General features: G+C 36.9%; 1 long non-coding RNA gene and 1 pseudogene across 1 annotated transcript in view; one reads left to right on the top strand and one right to left on the bottom strand.

Annotated features, from left to right (window-relative positions):
• Positions 1–8356, top strand: part of LOC145718469 (uncharacterized) — a 436241-nt gene that overhangs the window by 404655 nt on the left and 23230 nt on the right. The gene's annotated exons all lie outside the window — the stretch shown is intronic.
• On the bottom strand, positions 1124–1320 carry LOC102726704 (large ribosomal subunit protein eL39-like; annotated as a pseudogene).

Below are 8356 nucleotides of genomic sequence, written 5' to 3'. Positions count from 1 at the left end.
GTTGATCTGTTCTACTGTTCTTTTAGTTTCTATTTCATTGATTTCTGCTCTGATCTTTATGATTTCTCTTCTCCTGCTGGGTTTAGGCTTTATTTGCTGTTCTTTCTCCAGCTCCTTTAGGTGGAGGGTTAGGTTGTGTACTTCAAGCAACTGTTTAACTGCTTTCTGAAGAGGCTGTAACACTGTACAGATCAACCAGGCACATGTGAGTTGTAGTTTTCCCATGTCCTTGCCACCACTTTTGGCAATTCTAAAAGGTATGTATTATTATTTCATTGCAGTTGTAACTTAGATATCCCTAATTACTAATTATAGGTAGCATTTTTTTCATGTGCTTATTTGACACCCATATATCTTATTTGGTGAAGTGTCTGTACAAAACTTTTATCCATTGTATTAGTATTCTGCTGCATAACAAACTATCACAAACTTAGTAGCTTAAAGCAGTACACACTTATTAACTCATGATTTCTGTGGGTAAGGAGTCTGGGCACAGTTTTGCTGAGTGCTCTGTTCAGGGTCTCCCCAGGCTGTAAACATGGTGTCCCGGTTGATTTCTAATCTGGTGGCTTGACTAGGGAAGGATCCACATCCCAGCTTATCAAGTTGTTGGCAGGACTCATTTCCTTGCAGCTGTATGACCAGAGTCCCAGATTATTACTAGCTATCTTATCTGGAATCTCCTCTTAACTCCAGAGGCTGCCTGCAGGTTCTTGCCATGTGACTCTCTCCAGTCTGCCAAAATAGAGTCTTGTGTAACATAAGGTAATCATGGGAGTAACATCCCATCACCTTTGCCATAATCTATTGGTTAAAAGCAAGTCATGGGTTCTACTTGCACTCAGGGGAAGGTGATTATACAAGGATACAACTTATTAGGGATCACCCTAGGGTGTGCTCATAGATTTATTATTTTGTTTGGTTGTCTATCTTTTATTATTGAATTTGAGAATTCTTTATGCTTCCTGGATGCAATTTTTTTAAGGTCTCACATATTTATTACTGAACTAACCTATTGGTGCAAAAGCATAGTAACAGAGAAAAATAATTTCCCTGATAAAACATGTCTATTGTTCAGGTGGTATTGATATTCACAGAGTGATAGGATGTGAGCACATGACCTCCATGCAGCATAAATATGTGTGCCATCTCATGTGCGATCCCTTATAGACTCAGTTTGGTTCTTCTCCAATGCCTTCTCTTGGAGTTGTACCTGATTTTATTACCAGTTTTCATCTGAATCCACTAGGGAGTGGGATGATTCTGCTTTTGTTTCTTGGCCAGGAATCTCTTGATCCTGAAAGTCTTGTGAGAAGACATGGTGAGGAACAGTCAACCGCATACACCATGATGGCAGAGAAAAAGAGAGAACTGGATGCATGTTTTTAAATTAAATATATAATTTTCTCCCAGTCTGTGACATGTCATTTCATTCTCTTACTAATGTCTTTCAAAAATCAGAAATGCTGAAGGTTGATGAGGTCCAGTTTTCCTATTTGTTCCTTTATGGATAATGCTTTTGGTGTTGGAGCTAAGAAATCTTTCCCTAACTTGAGGTCACAAAGGTTTTCTTCTATATTTTCTTCTAGAAGTTTTGTAGTTTTAGGTTTTATATTTAGGTGCATGATCCATTTTGAGTTAATTCTTGCATATCATGTCAAAATGTGGATTGGAGTTTATTTTTTTGCTTCTGGATATCAAATTGTTGGGATACTGGTCTGTTGTTTTATTGTAATATTTTTGTCTGGTTTTGGTATCAGGGTGATGCTGATCTCAGAGAATAAGTTGGGAAGTATTCCTCATCTTCAATTTTCTGGGAGAGTTGGTATAGAATTAATATTATTTCTTCCTTAAAATTTTGGTAGAATTTGTCAGTGAAACCGTCTGGGCCTGGAAATTTCTTTGTGGGAAAAAGTGTCTATAATAGATATAATAAGATTATTCAAGTCATCAAATTCTTGACTGAACAATGGTAGTTTGTGTTTTTCAAGAAATATGTCTATTTTGTTTTAGTTGTTGTCGGTTTATGGGCATAAAGTTTTTAATAATATTCTATTATTATCCTTTCAGTATGTATAGACTCTGTAGTGATATTTCCTCTGTCATGCCTAACACTGGTGATTTTTGTCTTCTCTCCTTTTTTCCTGAAAAAACTAGAAACTCATCAATTTTATTGATCTTCTCAAGAAACATTTTTTTGGTTTCATTGATTTTTCTATATGGCTTCCCTGTTTTCTATTTAATTGATTTTTGTTCTGATCTTATTTCCTTTTTCTACTTATTTTGAGTTTAGTCTGCTCTTCTTTTTCTAGTTTCTTAAGGTGTAAACTGAAGTTTTGAGAACTTTCTTCTTTTCAAAAAAGGGATTTAGTCCTATAAATTTCCCCAAAGTAGTATTTTAGTACCATCCTGCAAATTTGTTGTGTTTTTGCCATTTTCATTCAGTTCAAAATACTTTCTATTTTTCATTTTGATTTATATTTTGATTTGTGGGTTGTTTAAAAGTGTGTTAGTAAATATTGAGAGACTTTCCGGAAAACTTTCTGTTATTTATTTCTGGTTTAATTCCATTGTGGTCAGGGAATTTACATTGTATGACAGATTCTTTTCAATTTTTAAGACTTTAAGTTTATGGCTCAGAATATGGTCTATCTTAGGAAATGTTTTGTGTGCACCTGAAAGGAATGTGTATTCTATTTTTGTGGGTGGAGTTTCCTATAAGTATCAATTAGGTCAAGTTAATGGATACCATTGCTTAAATCTTTTATGTCCTTATTGATTTCCTGTCTATTTTTTTCTTTTTTAAAAGATTTTATTTATTTATTTGACAAAGAGAGAGATAGTGAGAGCAGGAACATAAGCAGGGGGGTGGGAGAGGGAGAAGCAGGCTTTCCCTGAGCAGAGAGCCCGATGCGGGGCTCAATCCCAGTGTAGACACTGGGATCATGACCTGAGCTGAAGGCAGACGCTTAACGACTGAGCCACCCAGGCACCCCATGTCTATTTTTTTCCATCAATTATAGAGAGTACTGAAGTTTTGACTAAAATTGTCTCATTATAGTTTTATCAGTTTTTTTCTTCATGTACTTTGAATCTTTATTATTAGATGCATCACCATTTTGGGAATTGTTTTGTCATATGGATGAATTGACCATTTTATCATTATGAAATGACTTTCTTTACCTCTGATTATATACTTTACTCTGTAATCTACTTTGTGTAGTATTACTATAGATACTGTAGTTTTTTTTGGTAAGTGTTAGTGTAGTATATCCTTTTCCATCCTTTTGCTTTTAACATATTTGTGCTTTTATATTTAAGGTGTATTTCTTATAGGCAGCATACAGTGGGCCTTGCTTTTTTTTTTTTTTTTCCAATTTAACAATCACTTCTTTTTATTTGGAGTATTTAGACCATTTACACTTAATGTGAATATTAATATAGTTATGTTTAAATCTGTTACCTTGCTAGTTGTTATCTAATTGTTCCACTATTCTTTGTTCTCATCTTCCTTTTTCTATCTATTTTTGGATTGATTACTTTTATTATTTCACTTGTAAGATGATTATAATTCTTTGTTTTGTTATTTTACTGATTGCTTTAGGGTTTATAATATACATATTTAACTTATCAGTCTACTATTAAGTGTACAATGTGAGAAACTTACAACAGTATACTCCCATTTCTCTCAACATCTTTTGTGTTGTTTTGCCATATATTTTACTTTTACATATGTTATAAACCCTATACTACATTGTGATTGTTTTTGTGTAACTAATTATTTTTAAAAGATATTTAAATAATAAGAAACAAATCTTATATATTTACCTATATATTTACAATATTAGCATTCTTCATTCTTTTCTGTAGATCTGTATTTTCATCTGTATCATTTTCCTTCTTTTTTACCATTTCTTATACTCTAGGTCGGCTGGTGGTGAGGAATTCTTCCAGTTTCTGTATGTCTCAAAAGTCATGATTTTGTCTTTGTTTTTTAAGGATATGTTTGCTCTACAGAATTTTAGGTAGACAAAATTTTCTTTCAGTACCTTAAAGATGTTGCTTCATTGCTTTCTGGCTTGCATTATTGCTGATGAGATATCTGCTGTCATAGTATCCTTGTTCCTCTGTATATAGCACCTCTTTTTACCTCTGTCTGCTTTTAAGATTTTTTATTTTTCACTGGTTTGATTTGATTATTATGTGCTATGTATCGTTTTCTTCATGTTTCTTGAACTTGGCCTTTATTGAGATTCTTGAATTTATGGGTTTATAGTTTTTATCAAATTTGAAAAAATTTCAGCCAATATTCAAGTATATTTCTGTCTTCCCTTTCTCCCTCTCCTACTTTGACACTAATTACACATACAGGAGGTCACTTGAAATTGTTCCACAGCCTAATGTTGTGTTTATTTTTAAAATTCTTTTTTCTCTCTGTGTTTCATTTTGAATAATTTCTACTGGTATGTTTTCAAAGTATACTAATGTTTTCTTCTGAAATGTTTAATTGGCTACTAATTCTATACCATTCAATTTTATTTTAGATGTCGTAGTTTTCAACTTTTTGTATCTCTTATGTCTTTACTTAACTTTGTGAATTACAGTTATAAAAACTGTTTACTATCTTTGCTAGTAATTCTAATGTTTGTGTCAGTTTTGAGTTGGTTTCAACTGATTACTCTTTTTCAACATGGATTGTATTTTCCTGCTTCTTTATATGCCTGATAATTTTTTATTGGATGCCAGCCATTGTGAATTTTACCTTGTTGGGTGCTGGATATTTTTATTTTCATATAAATATTCTTGAACTTCGGTCTGTGATGAAATAGTCTGTGATGAAACTGGAAATATTTTGACCTTTTGGGTCTTGTGCTTAAGATTTGCTAGGTAGGACCAAAGCAGTGCTTGGTCTAGGGTTTATTATTACTTTCCCTCTTAAGGCAAAGTCCTAGAATTATGAAGTTTCACAGTATGACTGATGGGAGCAAGTACTGTTCCTGGCCCTTTGTGAACACAGGGTACTGTTCCCTTTAAGTCTTTTGGATGGTTCTTTCCCTGGCCTTAGACATTTTCTACACACATACATGTGCCGATCAGTACTCAGATGACTACTCAGTGGAACCCTTCTCCTGATCTTCAGGGTTATCTCTGTGTACATCTCTCTCCTCTTTTATTTTGCCTTGGGAACTCTAACTTTCTTGGTCTCTCTAGACTCTCAACTCTGTCTTCTCACTAGAGGAATCTGCTGGGCTCCATCTTGGTTCCTCTTCCTTGTGCCTTGATCTGGAAACTCAAAGTGGGACTACTGTTGGGTGCACTTTGTTTCTTGTCTTTTAGGAATCACAGTCCATTGTTGCCTGATGTACAGTATCTTAAAAGTCATTGCATTATATATTTTTGTCAATATTTTGAATGTTTTAGGCAAGCAGGTAATTGTCTTACTTGATTAGAAATCTTAATCCTCCTTTATTTTTTTTTCATAATTTTTTTACCATCTGACATTATATATTTATTTGTTTTTTCTTTCTTACTAGAATGGAGGCTCCATGACAGCAGGGATCTTTTTGTTCACTACTGAGTCCTCTTTAGCAAGAATAGTGCCTGTTACATAATAGGTGCTCAATAAATATTTATTAATGAATGAAAGGATGAGCCAATGAATGAATGCATCCTAACACCTAGCCACCATTCCAGCACATAGGTCTCCTCATGCCCTCTACCCATCAGATCCCTGCCTGAGTGCTTCTGCTCATGCTGGTTCCTGCCTGATAAACTCTTCTCTCTCCTCTCTAAAATGTTTACACATCTTTCAAGCTCCACTTTCCATATGTCCTCCCCCATAAATTCTTCTCTGATTGTTCTGGTTGACCCAGATTTCTTCCTCTTCCAAGACCTTTCAGCACTTAGAGTCAGAACCACATAAATTATAATTCCAATGCTCCTTATTAAGGTAATGTGAGCTTTTTGAGGACCTTCCTTCATGTATCCTTCTGAACCTAGCACTGTACTGGTCTCAAAAAATATATGTTGGTAATGGTTGTGATCTCTGCTCTTTGCATACCTTGTGGGTGGAGAGGTTCTCTTGTTCTTTCCGAGTTTCAAATTTTCCCACAATAGTGCCTGCCATGTTTCATGGGCTAGTAATGTATCCTTTTTGAAGTTTCCAGAACCCAGGGTGTCTTAATTGGGTTGGAGCAGAGAATTTGGAAGACATTTGAGTTAAGAGCACAAAGTTTGGAAATGGGCTCTGGAAGAAAATGAGGGGCAGTTGGGGTGAGGGATAAGTATTTGGTGAGCATTCATTTATTCTATCCCATCACTTTGTCTATTAGCTCTTTTAATTGTCTCCATAGAACCATAACCTCACTAAGTTAATATCAAGGCTGACATGTTGAAACAATGTTGTTTGTTAATGAAGATCAGTAACAGAGAGTGACTGGATTTATGGCAAAACAGGCTGCTATGAACTGAATTTGTCTCTTCTTCTACCATTCATATGTTGAAACCCTAACCTTCAATGTATTTAAAGATGAGGTCTTTGAGAGGTAATTCAGGTTAGATGAGGTCATGCGAGTGGGATCCCTTCATGATGGGATTGTGTTCTTATAAGAAGAGACACTGGAGTTCTCTCCCCCTCTCTCTGCCATGTGAACACATGACATGATAGAGGCCATCTGCAAGGAAGAGAGCTCTCACCAAGCACTGACCTTGCTGGCACCCTTATCTCTGACTTTTAGCCTTTAGAACTATGAGAAATTAAATTTCTGTTGTTTAAGCACCCAGTCTATGGTATTTTGTTATGGCAGCCCCAGCTGACTAAAACACATGACAATTAGTATATCATGACTCAGGTGGATGGGTAAGAGGAAGTCACATCCTAGGGGAGATATGTTTGTTATGTCTCTTGTTTGACCTTGATGAAGAATCATGTAGTGTTGATATTCCCAATAGATACCCTTGAAAGTCACCCCAATATATTGCTCAGTTGTTCCACTCTCTTTCCTGGCAGGACTGTAAAGACCATCTGCAGTGTGGTTCTTCCCAGCTTCCTCACCCTGTTACTGGGGCCAGGGTCACACTGACTGCGGCTGTGAACATGGGTTAGATGCCCGTAAGCAGCTCTGAGGAGAAAGTGCTCTCCTTCTGTTAGATCAAGGGCACAATGCTTTGTGTCCTTGAAGCATGAGGTTAGCTCTGAGGGTGAACGCTAGGAATCTTTGGCTTTACCTACCAATGGACAACAAGTCCCTGGAAGGTAGCTCAATCCACCGTTAGCTCCCAATCTGCATAGATCATGTTCTAAATGCCCTACCAGGTCTCTATGAAGTTCCCTACTGGGGCAACAATCTCCTCTTACGGTTTGTTTCCAACTGGATTTTTCCAGTTTGTGGGATTGCCTTCCTCTCAGCTGCCATCAAACACAAACGTATGACTTCTTCTCTAGCTTACTCCCAATTGAGCGATGGTCTCATGACTATCCCTCAGCTCTTCCAGCAAGATGCCTGATTCCTCTGTTCCTGGTAATAGCCATGAGCACTGTCTTTTGTCCACCTCCCCAGTTAATGCTTCCAGGGTGATCTCAACCCGTGAGAACTCCCCTCCTTTTTTTTTTTTTTAAAGATTTTATTTATTTATTAGAAAGAGAGAGAGAGCACAAGCAGGCAGAGTGGCAGGCAGAAGAAAAGGGAGAAGCAGGATCCCTGCTGAACAGAGAACTTAATGGGGGGCTCGATGGGATCATGACCTGAACCGAAGGCAGACGCTTAACTGACTGAGTCACCCAGGCGCCCCCACCCTCCCTTTTTGACTGGAATGATCTTGCCTGCCAAACAGGAGGTCTGTTGGCCCATAGAAAGAAGATACCTTGGAAAGTACCCAGCCAAGCTGAAAAGCCAATGCCAGGATTTTTTGTACCTGGTACACATCCTGGGGTGACCTCCACAATAACTACAATTCCCTTCTGGGAATTTGGCCATTTGGAGCCCCAAAGACAATAGCTTGGAGGTTTTTTCCTATTTTGAATTTTTTTTTGATAAACATTCTCTGTTTGAAAATAACCTGGATTTTACAAATTCACCTGCTGATATTTATGGTTTAGGTCTTTTATCTCTCCGGCCATCAGGGAAAAAATTACTTTGGCAGAAGTAAAAGTGGACTGGCCACTCTTATCTCTGTCAGACTCAGGGGGACTGCTGTCAGATCACCCAGCTCACAGGACAAGGCTATTTTTCTTCTAGAGTTGATCTTGTTCCCTGGCAAGCTGTATGTGATTTGTCTTAACACTCAGATTCCCTGTCAGGGCGTTCATGGCATGTTTGGACACATGGTCTTGTAAAAATGATATCTTGAACTTTAT

This window comes from Leptonychotes weddellii, chromosome 2 (genome assembly GCF_054177405.1).
Source record: "Leptonychotes weddellii isolate Sample4059 chromosome 2, ASM5417740v2, whole genome shotgun sequence".
In the NCBI taxonomy this organism is placed as follows: domain Eukaryota; kingdom Metazoa; phylum Chordata; class Mammalia; order Carnivora; family Phocidae; genus Leptonychotes; species Leptonychotes weddellii.
Note: the sequence above shows the minus strand (reverse complement) of the source record. Positions and strands in the feature narration are given on the sequence as shown.